Here is a 25,747-nt window from a genome sequence, read left to right on the forward strand (position 1 = left end):
CGAGGGTTAACCAGACAGATTATGCAAAAGATCAGGTGGAGTGTTAGGAGATGTGGACATTCTCCTACTACTGCAGGGTGTACCATCGATACGTTCACACATATGCACCCTCCGACATTTTCAGGAAGACCTGATTCGATGATATCAAAGGACTGGGTCGAGAAGATCGAAAGGATTCTAGAGGTCCTACACTACACAAATAAGCAGAGAGTTCTCTACGCCACCTTCTAGTTGTTTGGGGAGGTTAGGTGATGGTGGACTACAGTGAGTCTGCTGGAGAAGCAAATATGGTCCTACAGATATGACATGGAGCCGCTTTAAGGAAGTGTTCTTTGAGAGATACTTCCTAGCCTCCACACGCGATGCTAAGGCGGATGAGTTCTCTATTCTAACACAGGGAGAAATGATGGTGTAGGGGTATGCTGCTCGATATATAGAGTTATCCTATTTCGTGTCGTGCTTGATCTCGAACGAGTACGAGAATACTCAGAGTTTTGAGAAGGGCTTGAAGAAAGACATCCGCAGATTAGTGGGTATGCTGCAGATCCGTGAGTTTTCAGTTTTGGTGGATAAGACCACTGTGATCAAGATCGGCATCTGGGAGGATGAGGTGGATCAAGAACCGAAGAAGAGGCCAGTGCCATTAGGTTCTAGTCACGGATCATGGAAGAAGAAGAACAAAGGGCTCGGGTTACCGCCAGAATACCAAGCATTATGGTGCTCAGGGGGATCATTCGCACGATCGTTGTATCAGGTGCCACAAATGGCATGAAGGTGAGTGCCAATCCTTTGAGGGTAATTATTACAGTTGTGGAAAACCAGGCCATATGGGTTATGACTGCCGCACACCGAAGAGAGACACGCCTGCATCCAGTGTGAACCGAGGTAGCAATCAGATACCTCAGGGAACCATCTAGGAAAACACAGCTCCGACAAGGGTATATTCTCTTACTCTAACGGTCGTGGACCGTACGGGGAATGTAGTGAGAGGTATCTTGTTATTGCTTTCAAATAGAGTTGTTGTTTTATTTGATTCAGGGGCAACCCATTCCTTTTTATCTGTGAGCTTCGTAAAGTTGTATGGGGTTGAGACCCAAGTTATGAATAAGGAGTTATTTGTAGGAGGATGTTGGGAGGATGACTAGTGGAAATTGAGGGAAGGCTGCTACCAGTGAATCTTGTGGTATACGATATGTCCAGTTTTGACGTCATACTGGGGATGGATTGGTTATCCTCCAATTATCTTGTGATCAACTATCGTGGAAAGGTCGTAGTGTTCAGACCTCCTGGTGAGCAGGAGTATGAGTTTGTAGGATCGTGTGTGCATTCGACGCCACATATTCTGCCAACATTATAGGCAAAAAGATTACTCATGGACGGATGTCAGGGGTACCTAACTTGCGTGAAAGAACCACCGCGGGATGAGTTGAAACTTGAGGATATTTGAGTGGTTAACGAGTTCCTAGATGTGTTTCTAAAAGACTTACCCAGTTTACCTTCAGATCGTAAGGTGGAGTTTGTGATAGAGTTGCTGCTTGGAAAAGCACTGATTTGTAAAGCTCTATATTGGATGGCTCCAGCGGAACTTCAGGAGTTGAAGGAGCAATTGTAGGAATTTTTGGACAAGGGCTTTATCCAACCTACTATTTCACCCTGGGAGGCTCCAGTTTTGTTTGTGAAGAAGAAAAACGGATCAATGCGCATGTGCATTGATTACCATGAGATCAACAAGATGACTATGAAGAACTATTAGCCATTGCCTCGTATCGATGATCCCTTTAACTAGCTACATGGGACGCAGGTCTTTTCAAAGATTGACTTACGGTCAGGCTATCATCGGGTGAGGGTTAGATCTAAGGATGTTGCGAAGACTACTTTCTGAACCAGATACGACCACTACGAGTTCTTAGTCATGCCTTTTGGGTTGACGAATGCTCTGAAAATGTTCATGGATCTGATGAACAGGGTTTTCCATGAGTACCTGGACCAATTTGTGGTGGTGTTTATCGATGACATTCTGGTATACTCAAGCAGTCTGGAAAAGCATGAAAACCACTTGAGGTTGGTACTGTAGATTATGCGAGAGAGGAATCTATATGCCAAGCTGAAGAAGTGTGGGTTCTAGTTGAGTCAGGTTGCATTTTTAGGCCATGTGATGTCTAAGGGCAGTATCTCAATTGATCCTAGCAAGATTGAAGTGGTGGTCGACTGAGTGAGACCAAAGAGTGTGCAGGAGGTTCGGAGTTTTTTGGGATTGGCGGGTTATTATCATCGGTTCGTGGAGGGATTCTCTAAGTTATCTGGGCCTTTGACATGATTGACCAGGAAGGAGGTGAAGTTTGATTGGACTGAAGATTGCGAGCGGTGTTTCTAGGAGTTAAAACAGTGATTTGTTACTGCTCCAGTCTTGACCATTCCTTCTGGGGATGATAGTTTTGTGATCTATAGCGACGCATCTCTGAAGGGTTTGGGATGTGTGCTTATGCAACAAGGTAAGGTAATAGCTTATGCTTTTTAAAAACTCAAGGAATACGAGAAGAATTACCCTACACATGATCTGGAATTGGCCATTGTGGTTTATACACTGAAGATCTGGCGACACTACCTGTATGGTGTTTAGTGTAAGATTTTCACTAACCACAAAAGCCTCAGGTACTTTTTCATGTAAAAGGAGTTGAACATGAGGCAACAGAGGTGGCTTAAGCTGATCAAAGACTACGATTGCACCATCAATTATCACCCAAGGAAAGCTAACATGGTAGTTGATGCGTTGAGTCAGAAGTCGGAGCATGCGAAAGTATTTGTAGTTATAGCTCAGCATCATATCAGACAGGATCTGGAAAACCTTGGTATAGATTTGGTGGCCAGAGATCATTAGGCTTTCATTGCTAGCTTGGTGATCCAACCGACTTTGTTTAAGCATATTAAAACCATGCAGGCTAGTGATGCGGAAGTATTTGGGACTGTGGAGAAAGTGCAGTAGGGGTTAGCTACAAATTTTAACATCTCTGAGGGAGGTGTGTTAAGGTTTGGAACTAGGCTGTGTGTTCCAAATAACGAAGAGATTAGAAGGACGATTTTGGAGGAAGCGCATCGTTCTTTGTATATGGTACATCCTGGTAGCACGAAGATGTATTGAGATTTGCGTGAGACCTTCTAATGGAACGGAATGAAAAAAGAGATTGTTCGGTTCATGGAGTAGTGTCCAACGTGTCAGTAGGTGAAAGCAGAACATCAGAGGCTGTCAGGGCCATTACAGCCCTTAGCTATTTCAGAGTGAAAATGGGAGCATATTTTCATGGACTTTGTTACCAGATTGCTGCCAGCTCTTCACGGGCAGAATGCCATTTGGGTAATCATGGACAGGTTGAAAAAATCTACTCATTTTGTACCCATTAAGGTTAGCTACCCTTTGAGTAGACTAGCAGACTTGTATGTACATGAGATAGTCAGAATGCACGAGGTACCAATGTCCATTGCGTTAGATCAAGACCCGAGGTTTACCTTTCGATTCTAAAAGAGCTTGCAGAAAGCACTAGGGATGAAGCTTACTTTCAGTATAGCGTTCCACCCCCATACTAATGGACAGTCAGAGATAACAATACAGTTCTTAGAGGATATGTTACGAGCTTGCGTGTTAGACTTCGATGGTAGTTGAATGCAGTTTCTGCCACTAGTACAGTTTGCCTAGAACAATAGCTTCCAGGCTAGTATCGAGATGGCACCATTCAAGGCCTTGTATGGTCGGAGGTGTTGATCTCCTCTATATTAGGATGAGGTTGGTGAACATCAGGTTTTTGGACCTGAACTCATGGAGCAAGTGTCTGATAAGGTAGGTTTGATCCGGGACAGAATTAAATCAGCTCAGAGTCGGTAAAAGAGTTACACGAATGTTCTCCACCATGAGTTGGAGTTCAAGGTGGGGGGTAAGATATTCTTGAGGATCGCTCCGATGAAAGGGGTGATGAGATTCGGGAAGAAAGGAAAGTTGAGCCCGATGTTCATCAGACCATTCGAGGTTCTTGAGCGAGTGGGTCCAGTAGCCTACATGATTGCACTACCCCCAATGCTCTCAAGGATCCATGATATGTTCCACGTATCCATGTTGAGGAGGTACATGTCGGATCCGTCATATATTATTAGTTCTGAGAACTTAGAAATTAGGGATGCTTTAGCATATGAGGAGGTACCCGTTCAGGTTCTGGACCGTAAAGTTCAAAAGCTACATACCAAGGATATACCGTTAGTGAAGGTATTGTGGCAGAATCACAAGGTTAAGGAAGCTTCTTAGGAATTGGAATTGGAAATATGCTGGAAGTATCCACAGTTGTTCTGAGAGGTAGTTTGGATAGTAGAGTTAGTTGAGTACATGTGAATAATGCTGCTAACGTATTGTAAAAGGTGGTTAGTTTCTGGGAGTATGTGTTATTGTGAACTCTCAAAACGTTATATATATGTAACAACGATATTCCTCCCCCATAAGCGAGGGTATATATGTATTGTGACGGGGCTGCGTTGTAAGTGGCCATCGACTCTTCCTAGAGTCAAGTATGTGTATTTCATTGGGTGGATGAGTTCGAAAATGAGAGATTACAAATTACGAGGATAAAATTTTTGTAAGGAGAGGAGGTTGTAAGAACCCGACCTGTGAGATATGGAATAAATAAATAAGAAAAGGGTAAAACAGTAATTTGAGCAGGCTTCATTGATGAAGCTGGAGTTTCATCGACGAAGGCCCTTCTACTGTTCGGTGATGAAATGCAGAGGTTCATCAACGAAGAGAAGCCGAGAGGTTTAGGAAATCCTGAAATCTCAGACTCATCAATGAGACCAACACTACGTCGATGAATTTCCTTCGTTGGCTCGTCAATGAAGATGCTGGCTCGTCAATGAAGACGCCGCCTCATCAACGAAGTTGGTCGAGTCAAAGGTGCTATAAATATAATTTTGGGTTGCTTAGAAGCTAAGATATCCAAATTTCTCTCTCTCTCCCTCTCTCTAGAACTCGAAACTCCACTCTCTCTCTCTCTCTCTCTCTCTCTCTCTCTCTCTCTCTCTCTAGATTTCTTTGTCGTTCATCATTAGAATCGACAAACCGACGTTACTACGAGGATTAGGGAAGGAAACTCTTCATGTTCTGTGAAACGGATCTTCATTTTGATGTCTTTGGGTTTTGATCCAAAAATCGAGGTAAGGCTCGGTTTTCATTTCCATTTCGGTAAACCTGTAGAGGGTAAGATTGTAAGTAATTATTGCACTATGATTTATAGGTTTTGGGAACTTGGTTCGCTGTTTAGGAGCTGTAGAGTTCGTGTTTGGATTTTCAGGGAAAGGTAAGTGGATTCTGTTTATATCGATTATTTTCGAAATTAGATTCGGTAGAACTGTGGTTCACGATCTTGTGTATATTTTGGCTACTTATTTGGAGAAATCTAATATTATAGTTTTGGAAAAAAGGGGGCATCAGGTTGCATCTCTGGTTTCATTGGAAAACTATAGATATATTGTGTTATGGAGATGGTCGTGCCTTAACTTGGTTTAAACTGTATTTTGAAAATCATGATTTTGAGATTACCAAATGAGTGTGAAATGAACTATTATATGAATATGCATTGAGTTGTGATTTGCTGAAATGAGATATAGGAACGTGTGTTCCGATTTGTTCCAGGTTGTGAAAGAGTGTCCAGCTCTATATCTGAAGGTGTGAAATACCACCGGCCAATGGCAAGAGTGTCAGGCTCTATATCCGAGGGCATGAAATATCACCTCTTACCGGCTGATCACCGAAGGGTATGGATCCACCAGATGTATCGATACGATGTCATGGGATTGTGGGGCTATGCCATGTGTCGGGAACGCCGTGTAATGCGGGCCAACTTCATGCCGAAGGGTGTGACAACACCGAGTTGCTTGATCATGTGTGTGTTGAGAACTATACTGGAACTCTTTTGTGAAAATACTAGAACTAAACTATGTATATTTTATGTCATGATAACACTCATATGCCACACACGGATATACCCTGATTCTTCCTTACTAAGAGGTGTCTCACCCCTATCATACGTACATGTTTTCAGGTCCTTCGAGTAACTAGAACTAGCATCCTTGTGTTGGGAGCATAGTGGTCGGTTTACTACATAAAGTACTTGTGTAAGTACTTGGACTGTAATAGGGTTGTCGTTTTGGGTATTGCTGACACCCTGGGTTATGTTTTGTAATATGGATCTTAGGCTCTATTTGTACAGACTCTAGTATGGTACGATGTATGTATGGAATGAATTTTTCTACTACACATATGTTGTGTATATGAATGTGTATAGGGTGTACAGGAACCCCATGGGGTCGAACCCTTATTCATTATAATATCATGTGTATTTTGTATGATACAGGGATAGGTTAGGTTACTACATCACACCCTGGGTCCCATTTCCGGGTTCAGGGCGTGACATTATTAAATTGATGGTTTATTTAAAAACTGGACCTTGGAAAGAAGTGTGATTGTTAATTTCAACATAGGGCTTATACAATTCCAACAAGCATTGCATATTACTACAGGGCTATTATCACAAGAATCAAGCGCTTGGTTATTTTGTATAGATTGTGGTTGATTAGGATTGATTATTTTATAAGTATTTTGGGATTGTGTTTGGGTTGTGTTTATTGTTGTAATAAAAAAGTTCTAAAAAGAACATAATTTTTTTTAACCCAATTCACCCCCCTCTTGGGAACAATATCCTATTTTCATATATAACTAAAAAAAAATGACTTTAGCATGCTCTAGAATTTTCACTACAAAAAACAAGGTTATTAGTGGTGATTTTAAACTGTCACTAACAATACAAAACCATCTCTAATACTTTTTAGTGACGAATCCAGAAAGTGTCACTAATACTGCACTTTTAGTGACAGTTTAATTTTGTCATTAAAAGCCTAATACTGTCACCATAAAATCTATATTTTCTCGACTCAAAGTAGTAGTAACGGTTTAATAACCATCACTAATAGGCCACTATAATGCTTCCGGGACAAGCTTTTAGTGAGAGTTCTCAAATCGTTACTAATAATGGCTTATTAGTGACGATTATTAAACCATTACTAATACTTGGACTTTAGCGATGATTTTGAGCTGAGAAAATGTAGATTTTATAGTGACGTTTTTAGGTTACGATTTTCAAACCATCACTAATACTTTTAAATAATTAATTTTTTTAAAATTCTTGTAAAAACCTGTAATTACATTTTAGCTTACATAAAATTAAACCAGAATTACTAAAACATTCATAAATTATTCCAAATTAAAATACAAATTGTTCAAAATTCAAATACATACAAATACAAATTCAAATTAAAATATAAAAATTAATTATGTTCAAATAACAAAAAATGCAAGAAAAGTCAAAAGTTGCGTGCATCCTGTAACGACTTGCTTAATTTCCATATATGGATATATTTTTTTTTCTTGTTTACAATAAAACTCATATAATAAATCCAGCAGATCATAATCCACCTGAACCCGTGGGTACCACGGATACAATAGAAACATAAACGGAAGCCTAGGCAGCAGGAAACATACAATCATAATATCATAAATACAAAACCATCCATCATAATACCAGAATTATTATATCCATTGTATTTAAGTATATGCATCCCAAAAGCAAGACCTACGGACATTTTCCACAAAATTTTAACCGTCCCTACCAAAACTTACCATTCAGAGAGGGCAGATCAACAGTACTATATTAGCGGAGCCTTACCCGCTCTCCTATCAGGGGCTCCTGAAATGTTTATAAAATTTTGGAGTGAGACTTCTCTCAGTAAGGGAAATAAACTAATACTATTGTGTGGAACCATGAGCATTTTTGTGTTATACATATAATAATATACATAAACATAACCAGTAAAACTATATGTATCATATTTGGGAAAACATATATACTCATTCAAAAGCAGAACATAAAGGATTTCTGATGGCATAAATAATAAAAATAAAAATAAAAATAAAAATAAAAATAAAAAATAATAATAATAATAAAAATAAAAATAAAAAAAATAATAAAAATAATAAAAATAAAAATAAAAATAATAAAAATAAAAATAAAAATAAAAATAAAAATAATAAAAATAAAAATAAAAATAATAAAAATAAAAATAATAAAAATAATAAAAAACCACCCTAATAGGTTAGCTGGTTGTTGTCATGTATTACACCCACAAGACTGGATTGTGTGGCTCGAAAGTGGGACCTGACAATGGTTGGCCGACCACTGCTAAGTCAAAAGTACAGTCTGTAAGTCCGATGGGTCTGTCAGACCTGGTCCGTACACCAGGAGCGTTTACACTTCTTAAAACCACATCGACCATCCAATCTCACGTCACTCCGTACAATAGAGTTAACACAAATATCATGATAAATCATAAACACATAGTATCGGTACTGTGCAAGTGTTAGCCTAGACCAAGCCAACCAGGTTTTGATAACGTATAGCATATACTGAAACTGTGATACATGGATATTTCATACCATTAATTATCAAATCAATCATATCATTTTACATATATACGTATATCATGAAAATCATCGGCCCGTATGCCGGTATTTTACATTTTACCATAGCTCGGCCCGTAAGCCGGAAAATCATATCCATAGCTCAGCCCGTACGTTAGCAAATCATATCCATAGCTCAGCTCATACGTCGGCAAATCATATACCTAGCACGGCCCATACGCCGACAAAATATATTCATAGCTCGACCCGTACGCCTACAAATCATGTACAGAGCTCAGCCCATACGCCGGCAAACATATAAAAATCTCGACCCATACGCCGGTTTTCCATTAAAATTCATATCTTTATCGTATTCCCAGAAAACAGTATTTCATAATAATTTCCACTCAGGCCACATAAAACAGGTTTTTCGTATATTTAACATACCATCATTTTCAGCAGTATTTCCCAAATATAAAACATATATAAATATATTTATTTTCCTGAAATCAGATGTTGTAATAACATACATACATTTTCATAAAATAACTAATTTAGTTTATCCCCTTACTTGGTTCCTGAAAAAGCCCTCCTAAGAAATAGTCCTGCACCCGTAGGATTTCCCGATTAACACCCTGAAAATAATATTTTCCGAAACTAAATTTTAGTATTTTGTAGTATATAGCATTTCTTACAACTATAGTAAGGCCAAATACTGAGTAGAAAGTCTTACCTTGAATTTGGGATGATTTCCAACTCAACCCCTCCGACAATCCACTCAAGTAGATATGTAGAGAACTTCACCAGGAGCATCGTGGTGGTCCAGATCATCGAACCAACAAAAATCGACCCAAGATCTTAGAGAGAAGGGAGGAGGGCGTGGAGGAGAGAGAACGAGGAGTATTTGCGCCGAAAATGGCCAAAAAATGAAGGTTGGCTCTATTTATACACTGTGCTTCGTCGACAAGCCATGTCATCTCGTCGACGAAGCCAAGAAGAAGACTCGTTGACGAACTCTCTCCTTGTCGAAGAAATTCAGATTCACCCAAAACCCTCTCTCTGTATTTTCTCGTCGATGAGACACGTCCTCGTCGACGAGCCCAATTGTAACTTTGTCGACGAAAGCTTCGCATTCATCAACGAGGCCTGTTACCCCTTTCTTTTCCCTTCCAACTTCTATTTCCCCCCTCTTTATCATTATTTAAAATACCATAATTCCTCTCGGTTATTACATTCTCCCCTTCTTATAAAAATTTCGTCCTCGAAATTTTCTATTCACGTAGTTCATCATCACTTAAAGAAAAATGGTCTACTTATTTTATTACTTACCCTCACTTATGGCAGAGGAATACCGTGGTTACATTGCAACTCCTGGGAGATTACATATACAAAAGAAAAATTCTCCTAAAACTAGAATGCTACACTAATTAAATCATTACATGTACATGCAAAAGAAATATTACCTAACTACTTAAGCTTCTTAGAATAAATGTGGATACTTCTGTTCCATCTGCTCCTCGGACTCCCAAGAAGCCTCTTCCACTGCATGATTCCTCCACAAAAATTTTACCAAAGGAATCTTCTTGTTACGTAACTCTTGCACTTTCCTATCCAGAATCTGTACTGGTACCTCCTCATACACCAGTGAATCACTGAGCTCTAATTCACCATAGCTGATGATAAGAGAAGGATCTGAGATGTATTTCCCCCACATAGAAACATGGAATACGTCGTGGATCATGGACAACATAGGTGGCAAAACTAGCCTGTAGGCAATCGGCTCCACTTTATCTAGAATCTCAAACGGACTGATAAATCTAGGGTTAAGTTTACCCTTCTTCCCAAATCGCATAACTCCTTTTAACAGAGCTACTTTCAGAAATACATGATTACCAACATCAAACTCCAAATTCCTACGACGATTATCGGCATAAGTTTTCTGTCAGCTCTAAGCTGCATAGATTCTATCTCTGATAAGTTGAACCTTGTCACGCGCTTACTAAACAAGCTCTAATCCCACTACTCGCTGCTCACCCACTTCATCCCAAAATAAAGGAAAACGACATCTTCTACCGTATAAAGCCTCAAATTGTGTCATGCCAATACTGGTCTGATAACTTTTATTATACGCAAACTCTACCAACGGCATGAACTGAGTCCAACTACCCCCAAAATCTAATACGCACGCTCGGAGCGTATCCTCCAATATCTGTATCGTCCTCTCAGTCTGCTCATCTGACTAATGATGGAATGTCGTGCTAAACGATAACTAAGACCCTAGGGCTTCCTGCAAGCTCTTCCAGAAATGTGACGTAAAACGCGGGTCACGATCTGACATAATCGATACTGGCACCCCATGAGAATGAACTATCTCCTGAATGTAGATCTCCGCAAAACGGTTGAGGGAGTAGCTGATCTTGATAGGAAAAAAGTGGGCGGCCTTAGTCAATCGGTCTACTATTACCCAAATCGCATTCTGGTCATGTAACGCCATCGGCAGTCCTAACGCGAAGTCCATGGATATATGATCCCACTTCCACTCTAGGATAAATAACAACTGCAACTGACCTGTCGGCCTCTGATGCTCAGCTTTTACCTGCTGGCACGTCAAACACTGTGTTACATACTCAACGATTTCTTTCTTCATACCACTCCACTAGTACGACTCTCACAGATCCCTATACATCTTCGTACTGCCTGGATGAGCTGTATACAAAGATCTGAGCTTTGTCTAAAATAGTCTTTCTGATGTCAACATTGGCGGGAACACATAACCTGGAATGGAACCGCAAAGCTCCATCATCCACAACATAGAATTCCTCCCTTGACCACTCTACACTCTGTCCATCATCTCTGCTAATTCTAGGTCTTCTTTCTAAGCAACTTTAATTCTTTCCTATAGAGTAGGTTGCACCACTAAACTGGCAATGTGAGCCTAAGAACTACTCTCCACTAATTCAATGATGAGTCTCTCCAGATCCATCATGATTGGATATTGGATCTCCATAGCTGTCAATATTGATTCCCTAGATTTCCTACTCAATGCATCAACTACCACGTTTGCTTTTCCTAGGTGAGAACTAATGGTACAATCGAAATCCTTAATTACCTCCAACCACCTTCTCTACCTCATATTCAGTTCCTTCTGCGTGAAAAAGTACTTCAAACTCTTGTAATCGGAAAAAATCTCACACCGCTCACCATACAGGTAATGCCTCCAAATCTTCAATGCGTGTACAACTGTAGCCAACTCAAGATCATGGGTAGGGTAGTTCTTCTCATATTCTTTCAACTGTCTGGAAGCATACGCCACCACCCTGCCATGCTGCATCAACATATAGCCAAGTCCTTTCAAGGATGCATCACTGTAAATGACATAACCCTCACCCCCTGACAGGATGATCAACACTGGCACCGTGATAGGCCTCTGTTTTAACTCTTAAAAACTCTGTTCACAACTATCATCCCACTCAAATCTAACATTCTTCCTAGTCAATCGTGTCAGAGGCCCTGATAATGTCGAGAATCCCTCAACGAAACGACTGTAATACCTAGCTAACCCCAAGAAACTTCTGATCTCCTGGACGTTCCTCGGTCTAGCCCAATTCACTATGGCCTCAACCTTACTAAGATCCACCGAAATACCATCTCCAGACATAACATGCCCCAAAAGCACGACCTTCTCAGGCTAGAAGTCACATTTACTGAACTTAGCGTACAACTTCTTTTCCCGAAGCATTTGCAGAACCTGCCTCAAATGTGTCTCATACTTCTCATAGCTTCTCAAATAGACCAGTATATCATCAATAAAAACAACAACAAACTGATCTAAATATGGATGAAAAATCATATTCATCAAATCCATAAATATAACAGGAGCATTCGTCAAATCAAATGGCATAACAAAAAACTCGTAATGCCCGTACCTGGTCTTGAAGGCCCTCTTTAAGACGTCTTCTGCTTTCACTTTCACTTGATGATAATTTGATCTGAGGTCAATCTTCGAATACACCTGTGTACCCTGGAGCTGGTCAAACAAATCGTCTATACAGGGTAGAGGATATTTGTTCTTGATCATCACTTTATTAATTTTTCTAAAATCTATACACATCCTCATCGACCAATCTTTCTTTGTTACAAATAAAACTGGAGCTTCCCATGGAGATACACTGGGCCGTATAAAGCCCTTATCAAGCAAATCTTGCAACTGATCCTTCAATTCTTCCAATTCCGCTGGCGTCATCCGGTTAGGTACTTTAAAAATCGGCACTGTACTTGGAAGTAGATCAATAGGGAAATCTACCTCACGATCTGGTAGCAAGCCTGGTAACTCATCTGGGAAGACATTTATAAATTCTTTTACTACAGGCCTGCTAGCAAGTTTCAATTCATTCTCTGACATCTCCTTCAAAATAGCCACAAACCCCTAGCAACCACTCATCAGTAGTCTCCTAGCATGAATAGCTGAAACTAGCTGAGGCGGGGATTGCACTCGCGATCCTACGAACTTGAATTCTGCTCGTCCTAGAGGCTTGAATATCACTTCTCATGAATGGCACTCTATGCTAGCCAAATTAGCTACTAGCCAATCCATGTCGAAGATCACATTGAATCCATGCATATCAAGTACTATCAAATTGGCAGACAGAATTTCCCCTTGAATATCAACAAAACAACCCCGGAACTCTACTCATCTCACTGTTGACCCAATCGCCGTAGATGCCAACAGTTTAGTACCTAACAACTATGCTTCTACCCCACATAGTCTAGTGCACTTCGAAGACACAAACGAGTGTGTGGCTCCTAAATCAAACAATGCAATAACTTTAAAAGAAAACATAATAACCATGCCTGTCACCACGTCACCTGCCATCTCAGCCTCACTTGGCGTCAGAGTAAACACCCTCACTAGAGCCATGTTCCTCTACTGGCCCCCACGTGGTGCTTGATAACCTCCCCGGTACAGTCTGGGAGCTAGAACTGCATCTGGTGGGGAAGGGAAGTCTCCCACCATGTGCCCCGGTCTACCGCAATGATAGCAAACCACATCATCTGCTTGACACTCTTCCCAGTGTCTCCTATTACACGTCTTACAGACTAGAGGACCCTGCCCTACCTGAACCTCAAATCCTCCAGTCTCCTGCCTCCGTCCTCTCCCATGGTTTTCTCTCCTCCACTGATTCTGTCTAGGACCCTGCTGGTAGCCCGTAGATGCAGATCTCTTCCTCTAACTCTACTCCTCTGCATCCAAACGCTCACCAACCTCTGCCAAGGCTACTCTATCAACTAGCTCATCAAAATCCTGGATCTGTAGTACCACCAGCTGCTGGAATATACTCCGCCTCAAGCCTCTCTCAAACTGCCTCACTTTTTTCACCTTGTTAGGGACAATGTATAGGGCGAAATGAGAAAGCTTGATAAAACGCGCCGCATACTGCTGTACTGATAATTGTCCTTACTTCAGACTCAGGAACTCTTATACTTTAGCATCCCTAACAGTAGCTGAGAAATATCTGTCGAAGAACAAGTCTTTAAACCGATCCCAAGTCATGACTACCAGTGTAGTCCTCTGTTGCTCCAAAAGCCTCACAGAAGTCCACCACCTCTCAACCTCTCCTGTCAATCTATAGGTGGCAAAGAGGACCCTTTGCTCTTCTATGCACTGTAACACGGCCAGAACCTTCTCGATCTCTTGCATCTAATTCTCAGCAGCTGTAGGATCGACTCCTCTTGAAAAGTTCGGAGGATTCATCTTCGTAAACTTCTTGATAGTGCATCCATGGCCTACCAGTAGACCACTTTGCTCCCTCGATCTCCTAGCGATCTCAGCCATAACCTGCTGAGTCACGCTATGTAATACCGCGTCAAAGTCAGTCTCGCCTGCAACTGAAGGCCCTACTCCATCACTACCACTTACATGGGTACTACTTCCTCCTGGATTCATCTTGAAAAATAACAAACATAATTTAGAAATCCTATCTTTATAATTTACCCACCTAACCTCACCACTTATCTTAACAATCTCAGCTTATTTCTAACCCTAGTCCTATAATCTAGGAACATAATCTGACAATAACTTACTATGATTTTCCTGAAATCGTCACCCTAGGAAAAAGACAAAAACTACCATAAAATTCTTGCCTCTAGACTGTAGAACAAAACCTTAAATCATTTCCTATACTCTGGTATCGTTTTCGCTGCATTCTAAAGTTCACAAAATCTAGTAACCTAAGCTCTGATACCAAACTGTAACAACCTGCTTAATTTCCATATATTTTTTTTTCTTGTTTACAATAAAACCCATATAATAAATCCATCAGATCATAATCCACTTGGACCCGGGGGTACCTAGGATACAACAGAAATACAAACGGAAGCCTAAGCAGTAGGAAACATACAATCATAATATCATAAATACAAAACCATACATCACAATACCAGAGTTACTATATTTATTGTATTTAGGTATATACATCCCAAAAGAAAGACCTAGGGACATTTTCCACAAAATTCCAACCGTCCCTACCAAAACGTACCTTTTAGAGAGGGCAAATCAACAGTATTATATCAATGGAGCCTTACCCACTCTCCTATCAGGGGCTCCAGAAATGCTTATAAAATTGTGGGGTGAGACACCTCTCAGTAAGGGAAATAAACTAATACTAGTGTGTGGCAACATGAGCATTTATGTGTTATACATATAATTATATACATAAACATAATCAGTAAAACTGTATGTATCATATCTAGGAAAACATATATACTCATTCAAAAGCAGAACATAAAGGATTTCTGATGACATAGTTCATCTTATATAATAATAATAACACAAAAATCACCCTAGTAGGTTAGTTGGTTTTGTCTTGTATTACCCCCACATGACTAGATTGTGTGACCCGAAGGCGGGACCTGACAATGGTTGACCGACAACTGCCAAGTCAAAAGTACAGCCTATAAGTTTGATGGGTCTGCCAGACCTAGTCCGTACACCAAGGGCACTCACACTTCTTAAAACCACATCAACCATCCAATCTCACGCCACTCCGTACATTAGCGTTAACAAAAATATCATGATAAATCATGAAAACATAGCATCAGTACCGTGCAAGTACTAACCTAGACCAAGCCAACCAGGTTCTGATAACGTCTAGCATATACTGAAACTGTGATACATGGATATTTCATACCATTAATTATCAAATCAATCATATCATTTTGCATATATATATATATATATATATATCATGAAAATCATCAGCTCGTACGCTAGTATTTCATATGTTATCATAGCTCGGCCCGTACGTCGACAAATCATATCCATAGCTCAACCCATACGCTGGAAAATCATATCCATAGCTCGGCATGTACGCCGGCAAATCATATACATAGCACGGCCCGTACGCTGGCAAAACATATCCGTAGCTCGGCTCGTATGCCCGCAAATCATGCACATAGCTCAGCCCGTGCGTCGGCAAACATATAAAAATCTCGGCCCATACGCCGGTTTTTCATTATAAAAATCCATATCTTTATCATATTCCCAGAAAACAGTATTTCATAATAATTTCCACTCATGCCACATGAAACAAGTTTTTCGTATATTTAACATACCATCATTTTCAGCAGCATCTCCCAACTATAAAACATATATAAATATATTTATTTTCTTGAAATCAGATGTTGTAATAACATACATACATTTTCATAAAATAACTAGCTTAATTTATTCTCTTACCTGGTTCCTAAAAAAGCCCCCCCAAGAAACAGTCTTGCACCCGCAGGGTTCCCCAATCAACACCCTGAAAACAACATTTTCCAGAACTAAAATTCAGTATTTCATCGTATGTAGCATTTCTTACAACTATAGTAAGGCCAAATATTGAGTAGAAAGTCTTACCCTGAATTTGGTATAGTTTCCAACTCAGCCCCACCGACGATCCACTCTAGAAAATATGCAGAGAACTTCACCAAGAGCGTCGTGGTGGCCTCAGATCGTCGAACCAACAACAGATCGGCCTGAGATCTTAGAGAGAAGGGAGGAAGGGTGTAGAGGAGAGAGAGGGAGGAGTATTTGTGTTGGACATAGCCAAAAAAATGAAGAGTGGCTCTATTTATACACTAGGTTTCGTCGACGAGCCACGTCATCTCATCGACAAACTCTATCCTCGTCGACAAAATTCTTAATCACCCAAAACCCTCTCTCGATATTTTCGCATCGACGAGACACGTCCTCGTCGACGAGCCCAATTGTAACTTCGTCGACGAGGCCTGCTGCCCCTTTCTTTTCCCTTCCAACTTCTATTTCCCCCCTCTTTATCATTATTTAAAATACCATAATTCCTCCAAGTCATTACACATCTGACTGTAGTGTCTGGCATCGTCGTAGTATTGTGCCAATCGCAAACCCTACAAAGTAATAATTATAAAAAAAAAAATTAGTGTACAATTTTTTAACACATATGTATACTATAATTAAAAATGATTTGATAGCATAATGGTCGGATATTCGAACATAGTTAGAAAAAAATGATACATTTGTAAATAACTAAGTTTGATTAGTCGGAATTCACCCCACTCAGTTCAAACCTCATATGCCCGAATTGTAAGCTAAGTTCTTAAAATGAACTAAGTTTACAAAGTTTGTTTGTATTACATAGCTTCTACATGGAGAAAAAGCTCTCATGAAGGAGTTTTTGGGCATCGTCAGCTTCGATACGTCCAGGCCAATGTGACGTGAATTTTGACTAGAGAAAGTAGCATTTATATGGCATGTTATTTCAGTGGGGATGGAATTTCAGGGAATTCTAGTAAGATTGAAGCAATAGTGAATTGGGTCAGGCCAAAGAATGTTCAGGAAATTAGGAGTTTCATGGGATTGATGGGTTATTACCGTCGATTTGTTAAGGGGTTTTCATCTTTATCAGAGCCTCTCACGCGTCTGACTATGAACAATGTCAGGTTTGAATGGGATGATGATTGCGAGCAAAGCTTCCAGGAACTGAAACAGAGGTTTTTCACTACACCAGTGTTGATCATTTCGTCAGGGGGTGATGGTTATTTTATTTACAGTGACGCATCTTTGAAATGGCTCGAATGTGTATTGATGCAGCATGGTAGGGTTGTAGCTTATGCCTTTCGAAAATTGAAAAAATATGAAAATAAATACCCTACCCACGATCTAGAATTGGCTATAGTGGTACACATATTAAAGATTTAGAGGCATTACTTGTATGGTAAGAGATGCGAGATATTCTTTGATCAGAAAAATTTGAAGTACTTTTTTATTCAAAAGGAGCTAAACATGAGATAGAGAAGGTGGTTGGAACTTATTAAATATTATGACTGCATTATCAATTACCACCCAGGAAAAGCAAACGTGGTTGTTGATGCTTTGAGCAGGAAATCAATGGGACCAACACTGGCAGCTGTGGAGATTCAGCATCCGATCCAGATGGATCTGGAAAGACTCGGTGTAAAATTGGTGAAGAGTGACCCTTGGGCATTTATTTCCAACCTAGTAGTGCAGCCTACTCTATAGGAAAGGATTAAGATCGCTCAGAGAGATGACGTGGAATTAGCAGAGCTAATAGCTAAGGTGCAAGATGGACAGGGAGAAGAATTCAGTATTTTTGATGACGGGGCCTTGAGGTTCCATTCTAGGTTGTGTGTTCCTTCAGATATGGGCATTAGGAGGATGATCTTAGAGGAGGCTCACAGATCCTTGTACACGGTTCATTCCGCTATTACTAAAATGTATAGGGATCTGCAAGAGTTTTATTGGTGGAGCGGCATGAAGGGAAAAATTACTGAGTTCGTGCAATAGTGTCTAACGTGCCAGCAGGTAAAGGCTAAGCACCAGAGGCCATTGAGCTAGTTTCAGCCGCTTTACATCCTTAAGTGAAAGTGGGATCATGTATCTATGGACTTCGCGACAGGTTTACCATCGGCACCGCATGGTCAGAATGCTATTTGGGTGGTCGTTGATAGATTGATGAAGATTGCTCACTTCATTCCTATTAAAGTCAAATATTCCATGGACAGATTGGCGAAATTATATGTTTAGGAGATAATATGATCACATGGTGTGCCAATTGTTGATTAAGGTGCAATCCCAAGAGAGGGGGTGAATTGGGTATTTAAAAAAAATTCTTGAAACCTATTTACCAATCAATCCCTATTTCTATGTTTAACTGATTAATGGTATGAACTTATGTTTGAATTAAAGTTATTTTATCAATGAATTTCTTTTTACCCAATTAAGTACGTGTAAAGTTATTCAACATACACAAGCAAGTAGGACATTAAAATATGTTGCAGAAAATAAAAGGGATAAGGGAAGAGAGAATGCAACCACGATTTTACGAGGTTCAGCCAACCCGGCCTACGTCCTCGCCTTGAGCAACCCACTCAAGGATTCCACTAAAATCTCTGCTCCTTAAATTGGGATGGAGCTTCCCTCACAATCCACTGCTTACAAGAGGTACAACTCCCTCCTAATCCGCTGCTTACAAGAGGTACAACATCCTCCTCACACCCGGTTCACAACCCGAACCGTGTTTACAATTTAGGCTCAAATCTGCAAACACTCAATGTTGCTTCTAATAAAAGTTGGTGAGTACAATTCAAAGTCCTAGTACATTAAAATATGATGTAACTTAAAGCTCAGAATGTATGGAAATGATTCAATCGTTTATGTATGATATGCATCAACACAAAAATCCCTCTTTAACCAAAACTCCTAAGTAAATAAATATTTGAAATGCTTTGGAGTATATTAGGGTTCTAGTTCACTTTGTAAAGAAGCACAAATATGTCTAATGTGAACTTGATAAAACCCTTATCTTGAATATTTTATCAATCTATATCAAAAAGCTTTCTTTCAAATTTTTAATCACAACCCAATCTTTGTAATATGTAAATAGATATATGATATGTAATTCAAAGATCAAAATATTAAGTATAAGGTTTTCCAAACAAAGTATCCCTCAATAAGATAAATATTTATGAGCACCAAGGATATATATATATATATATATATATATATATATATATATTCAAGTGTTTTAAAATATCTAAATTATGAATTTCTTAACTGAAAAACACACTTGAATCAATTCTTTCAATCAATCACACAACTTTAATCAAGTAATGATCTTGTTTAAAATAACTATGTATATGTATAGGCACTTTCAAGATCAATCTTTTAATCAAAATAGATTTTTCAATAATAAGCTCTATGAACAATATATATATGTATATTTATATACTCTTGAATCAAAGACCAATCAACCAATAGCTAAAAAACTTTAACAAGTAATGATCTCGTCAAAAGCAATTTTTATATGTATGTGCACACTCAAGATCAAACTTTTCTAATGATGTTGAATAACAAGTAATGAGATGAGACGTTCTTGAAAATAATAACTTGAATGATCAAACCTCAATACTAGATTGAAGTATAGTAGAGTAAACAAGTTCCCTTTGAAAATCTGAATTGATTTGCCCAAGTTTGAAGATATGAGATTGATGTATAGGCGAACGAATAGCACTAGAAGTAGATAATCAACAAACTTGCAACAAAGTGCGTTCTTCTCTTTCTTGTGTGTCTCTCTATCTCTTCTAGGGTTTAGATATTCATAATACATAGTATATTACCCTTAGAATTGATCTCATCCGTTGGATCAACAAGATACCTCGCGTGTCTTTTTAATAAAGAACTGATTTTTAGGCTTTCCCGTGAGTTCAGGCAACCGAACTCGACTTCAGGCTCCTGAAGTGTCAACTTCAGGCGCCTGAGGTTCCAAGGTCAAGCGACCGAGGTACCTCTACCAGGTTTTGTCTTTCCCATTTAATTCTTCAGGCTACCGAACTTAATCTTCAGGTTACCGAAGAAATTCTTCAGGCTACCGAAGTCCAAATTTTTATTTCCTTTTTCTAATTTTAGAAAATGCTTTGCTCTTTTTCTTGGGCCTTTTATTAAACATATTTTCCAGATTTCAAAAACATTTCTAAGTCCATGAAGGTTCCCTAATGATATACATGAAATGCATGAATCCTAAAATCATTCTAAGTTTTGTTGAGCCTCAAGATAAATCATACGAAAATGTAGATACATGAGTTCTAAATACCCATTCCCAAGACATTCTTGAACTTTGCCGCTTGCATCTTGATTCTCATACTCTTTGAGTTCCATGGTGTTTTCTAATATGTATAAGCTTTACTTTATGGCATCCATGACTCGTTATCTTTTTGTGCATGCTCAGTGTAAGTCCTGTTTACAAACTCAATGCACAGATCAACTATTGTCATTATCAAAACAAGATTGGACTCGTAGAGTCAACAATCTCCCCCTTGTTGATGATGACAAATGTACGAGCAAAAATATATAATGGGTTATGCCTAACAAGGCTCCCCCTCAATTAATGCAACAAGTATTCAATAAATGACAATATGCTCATGTTCATACACAAAGTGTTTAGCCTGAATCCAAATGAAATATGAAATATGCTCATAATAAATATGCTCATGATGTTTGAACTATGACATCAATAATAGTTTCTCCCCCTTTGTATATCTCACCCTTTGCATAACATCAATAACAGTTTTTGCTCATTCTTCTTTGCTTTTGATTTTTATTTTATTTTTGTGTGTTATTATTTTTGCTCTAGATTTTTCTCCCCCTTTTGACATCAACAAAAAGGTGTATAATTTGAATTCAAAGAGCAAGGAAATATATGCATTTGGAGAACCAAGGAATAAATCTTTAACACTCCCCCTCATAATTAGCATACTTCAAAAGTTTCTCACAAAGTTCAGAAGTTTCAAAGTTTTGCAAAATTTATCATTAACAATAGAACTTGCAATACATCAACCAGATAACAAAACATTTCAAAGTTTTATAACTTCAAAGCTAGAACCAAATACCTAGAAAGACTCATAGTCTTTGCTCACACATACTTTTCCTTTTACAAAAACAAAAAAATTGATAGTCAGAATTTTAAGCATGTGTAGCATACTAAGTAGCACAAAAGAAATCATCTAACATCTATGCATCATAGTCAGTGTCACTGTCTTCAGCAATTCTTTTTCCTTGGGATTGGTGAGAACCTTCTCCTTCTTCGTCTTCTTCCTCTTCTTCATCATCCTCTTCCTCGTCATTACCAGCTTTCTCTTCTTCTTCTTCTTCTTCTTCTTCTTCTTCTTCTTCTTCTTCACTGCAAGGTATGGAGCTAGTGTCCATAGGATCATCATGTGAAGAACTAGATCGTGCCTGCTCAATACGCGTAAGACGCTGCTCTATGGATTTAAGACCATCACGCATATCCTAGCTAAAAGATGTGAATTCATTATAGAATGGCATGAACCACGAAGGAGGTTTAGTTACAGATTCTTGTGGCTGAGTCCGAGGTGAAATAGGAGGTGCAGCAGCTGCTCTTCATTGTCTTCCCCTTTTCAAGAACCACTCTTGATTCCGTTTTTCATATCCCATCTGTTTGAGAGTAGTTGAGGTGAAAAGTTCATATCTAGTCCTCTTGACGAATAGGTCTGTCGGTGAGGCAACACTTAATTTTGAAAAAATAAGACTGAGAGCTCCACTGTAAGGAAGGGTAATTCGGGATGCATCAAGCTTTGCCCACATCCATTTTATCATAAGGCTAGATAAATCAAGTTTCTTTCCTTTTAACAGACAACACATAACAAAACAATCGGCATACGAAAGATGGTCATAGGATCCAGCTTGTGGTAGAATGTTGTTGGTGATAATTTTTTGGAGAATTTGTGCTTTGAGGTTTAGTTGCTTATACAATGGTGGATGCCCAAAGTAAGTTGGTTCATTCTCCATGACCAATGGCAAAAACTCCTCAGGTGTAAAATTTTGTTGAAGCATCCATGATTGACCTAATGTTGGACATTCAAAATTTTCAGGAGAGACATTCAGAATGGATGCTAAAGATTCAGGAGAAAGCACTATCTTCTTACCGTTCACCTCCGTTGATAAAGAGTTTTCTTCAAGAGTCATGTTTGCATAGAAAATTTTTATTAAGTTAGGAAAGGTCCCCTTTGCTTGATACTTAATGAAGTTTTTCCAGCCAATGTTTTGGAACAAGGATAAAATCTCAGGAAATTCATAGTTGAAGAACTGGAGGTCAAGAATCTTACCAAAGATTGGTTCAACTGTAAGGAGTCTAGTCCTATACCGATGTTTAGATTGAGAAGATACCAACCATTGTTCAATATTTTGTCATCTTTACTAGAGGATAAACCACGACTTGTCTTTTTCTTAGTTCGAGGCATTGTGAGGTTTCCTTGAGCAGCAGAAGGTTCCTTTCAAACCCTAGAGCATGAATAATCGAACTTGGAGGCTTGAAATCTAAGATTTTATCACTGGAAATTGAAAGGGGGTAAGACGTTTGGCACTTCGGGTGAGTGGAGGGTTTTAGTTCAGGAGCCTAGAGTATAACTGAAATAGGGTTTCGCGTATTTTAAATAAAAGAGCTCCGCGACTTCAGGCACTTGAGAATAAGTGTAGGCGCCTGAAGAATTTCCTGGGTGAAATTTCAACAGGCAGTAGCTGTTCGGTCGCCTGAGGTACATGTAGGATCCTAAGGATGTCAGCTCAGTCAACTGAAGTGCTTCAACTTCTGAATTTTCCTTATTTCTTTGATTTGAACCTCTCTAACTTATTTCCCTTAATATATAATGCTTCAAGAAATTTCCTTATATAAAAAATTTATGCTTAAGTTCAATATTATCATTCTCAATTTTTTAACATTGTGAACTAAGCTTTTCAACATCAAGTCAGGTCAATTAATACACACGTAACATATATCATATCACCACATCACATGTAGTCAAGTAGGCATGTAGTACATAACATCAAGGCACTTATATGATAAGCTCAAATTTTATATTTTCTAAACGTCTCATTAAGTTAAGCCTTGTAAAACGAACATCCTACGATTTTGTCCAACAATTCCATTTTCTATTTTATTTATGTGTGAAGTCACTATTTTCTTTAATTTTCCACACTTGTTTGATTTTAACACCTTTCCTTTTAAACGGACAATCAAATTTAATGTGTCCCTTATTTTTACATAATATGCAGGTCGTGTGAGTATACAGACCGTAGGAGGTACTAGCATAGAATTTTGACTCTTTAACAAAATACCCCATGTATAGATTCTTTGTTCTTCTATTTTCAATTCCATTGTAACCTATACCTTCTTTGTCTAAGGTCATCTTTTGGGAACCTACGAGTTTGTCAAAATTTTCTTTTCCCTTAGTGAATGTGTAGATGATCTTAGCTTAATCCTCTATCTTTCTTTCTAGGTCTTCAAATTTTGGATTCTTTAAGCCTTTGCAAACAGCTTGTAATTTTACCAATTCATCGGTCACTTTGTTTGCTTTGCATTCAAGTTCAAGAATTTTAAAGATCTTTTGCATTATCACACGAAATCTTAGATATTAACTCTTTCAGCTCTTTTTCCATCATATCATTCCTGTTTTCTAATTTCATAATTTCTAAATCCTTTTCAGTCTTTTCTTTTTTCCAAGAAGTTTGAGACTCACACAGATCATCTAACTGTTTTGCTAAGTCTTTGTTTTCTCTTTCCAACATAATTTTCTTGTTGGTCATCCTTGTTAGTATTTTAAGAACTTTAGCAAGTCCTTGTTGTACTTCCTCATAAGATGACATGTTATCATTATCAGATTCATCAAAATATTCACTACCAGAAGTATCACATGATGCATCACAGTCATTGCATGAATCATTTTGAGAATTTGAATGAGAAGTAGAGTGAGTAGAGTGTACCTCTTCATCAACCAATGCAACTAGGCCATAGTTTTCTACTACCTTATCACTTGAGTATGGATCTTCCCAAGTAGAGAACTTCTTTCCTTTGGTCTCACCAAATCTCTCATCGAGTTCTTCCCATATCTCCTTAGCACTTTGACATGACTTGATTTCATGGAAAACATTAGTATCTAAACCAAGCAATAGAATGTTCATAGCACGGAAATTCATTTGCATTAATTTCATATCATTCTCATTCAACTCATATTCAGATTTAGGGATTTCAACATTATCAATAATTTTCATAGGAACTAGGTTTCCTTGATCAATTACTCTCCATGTTCTCCAATTTATGGATTTTATAAAAATAGTCATTCTCATTTTCCACTCAGTGAAATTTTCACCATAAAACATTGGAGGTCTTGCAGAGATTTTTTCCACACCAATTGGGGATAGAACAAAATAATCCATGTGATCTTTTTACAAATTAACAATTACGTCTATGTACACCCTCTCTGATACCAATTGTTGATTAAGGTGTAATCCCACAAGGGGGGGTGAATTGGGTATTTAAAAAAAATTCTTAAAACCTATTTACCAATCAATCCCTACTTCTATGTTTAACTGATTAATGGTATGGACTTATGTTTGAATTAAAGTTATTTTATCAATGAATTCCTTTTTACCCAATTAAGTACGTGTAAAGTTATTCAACATACACAAGCAAGCAGGACATTAAAATATGTTGCGGAAAATAAAAGGGATAAGGGAAGAGAGAATGCAACCACAATTTTATGAGGTTCAGCCAACCCGGTCTACGTCCTCGCCTTGAGCAACCCACTCAAGGATTCCACTAAAATCCCTGCTCCTTAAATTGAGACAGAGCTTCCCTTAATTATGTATACTAAAATAATATGTTTTTCCAGATCAAGCATGATATGATTGTTTTTAAGGCAATTACAAAACAATAAAGCAATCATGATTTTATGAATATAATGTTTAACAGTACAAAGAAATCATGTTCAGTATATTATGATATTCTGGCGCAAATGTCGTGATTAAATGTTATGTGATGCTGGCGCAGATGCTGTGATTTATGTTGGCACAGATGCCATAATCATATATGATAAGATAGAATTCATGAAATATTATCATGTCAGATATTATTATGAAATACGAAATAGTTATGTTTAGTATATGAAATATAGTATATGTTATCAAAACCCGGATGGTATAGTTTTGTTCAGTTTTCAGGAGTAAGGTATCGTAGCTATATGTTCAGAATTATGATAGTGCTACCACATGACCAATAGTGTGGGAGATGGCAGTCAATGTGGCTTTAGTGTAGAGTGGAGTTGTTCCCCTGGCAGTCCAGGACCAAGATGGGTAGGCCCATTGTACTTACAAACTTATGTTTGATCTAGCATGGTCGGCCCAGCCATTGCTAGGTCCCACCCTTGGGC

This window comes from Malania oleifera, chromosome 7, assembly GCF_029873635.1.
Source record: "Malania oleifera isolate guangnan ecotype guangnan chromosome 7, ASM2987363v1, whole genome shotgun sequence".
In the NCBI taxonomy this organism is placed as follows: domain Eukaryota; kingdom Viridiplantae; phylum Streptophyta; class Magnoliopsida; order Santalales; family Ximeniaceae; genus Malania; species Malania oleifera.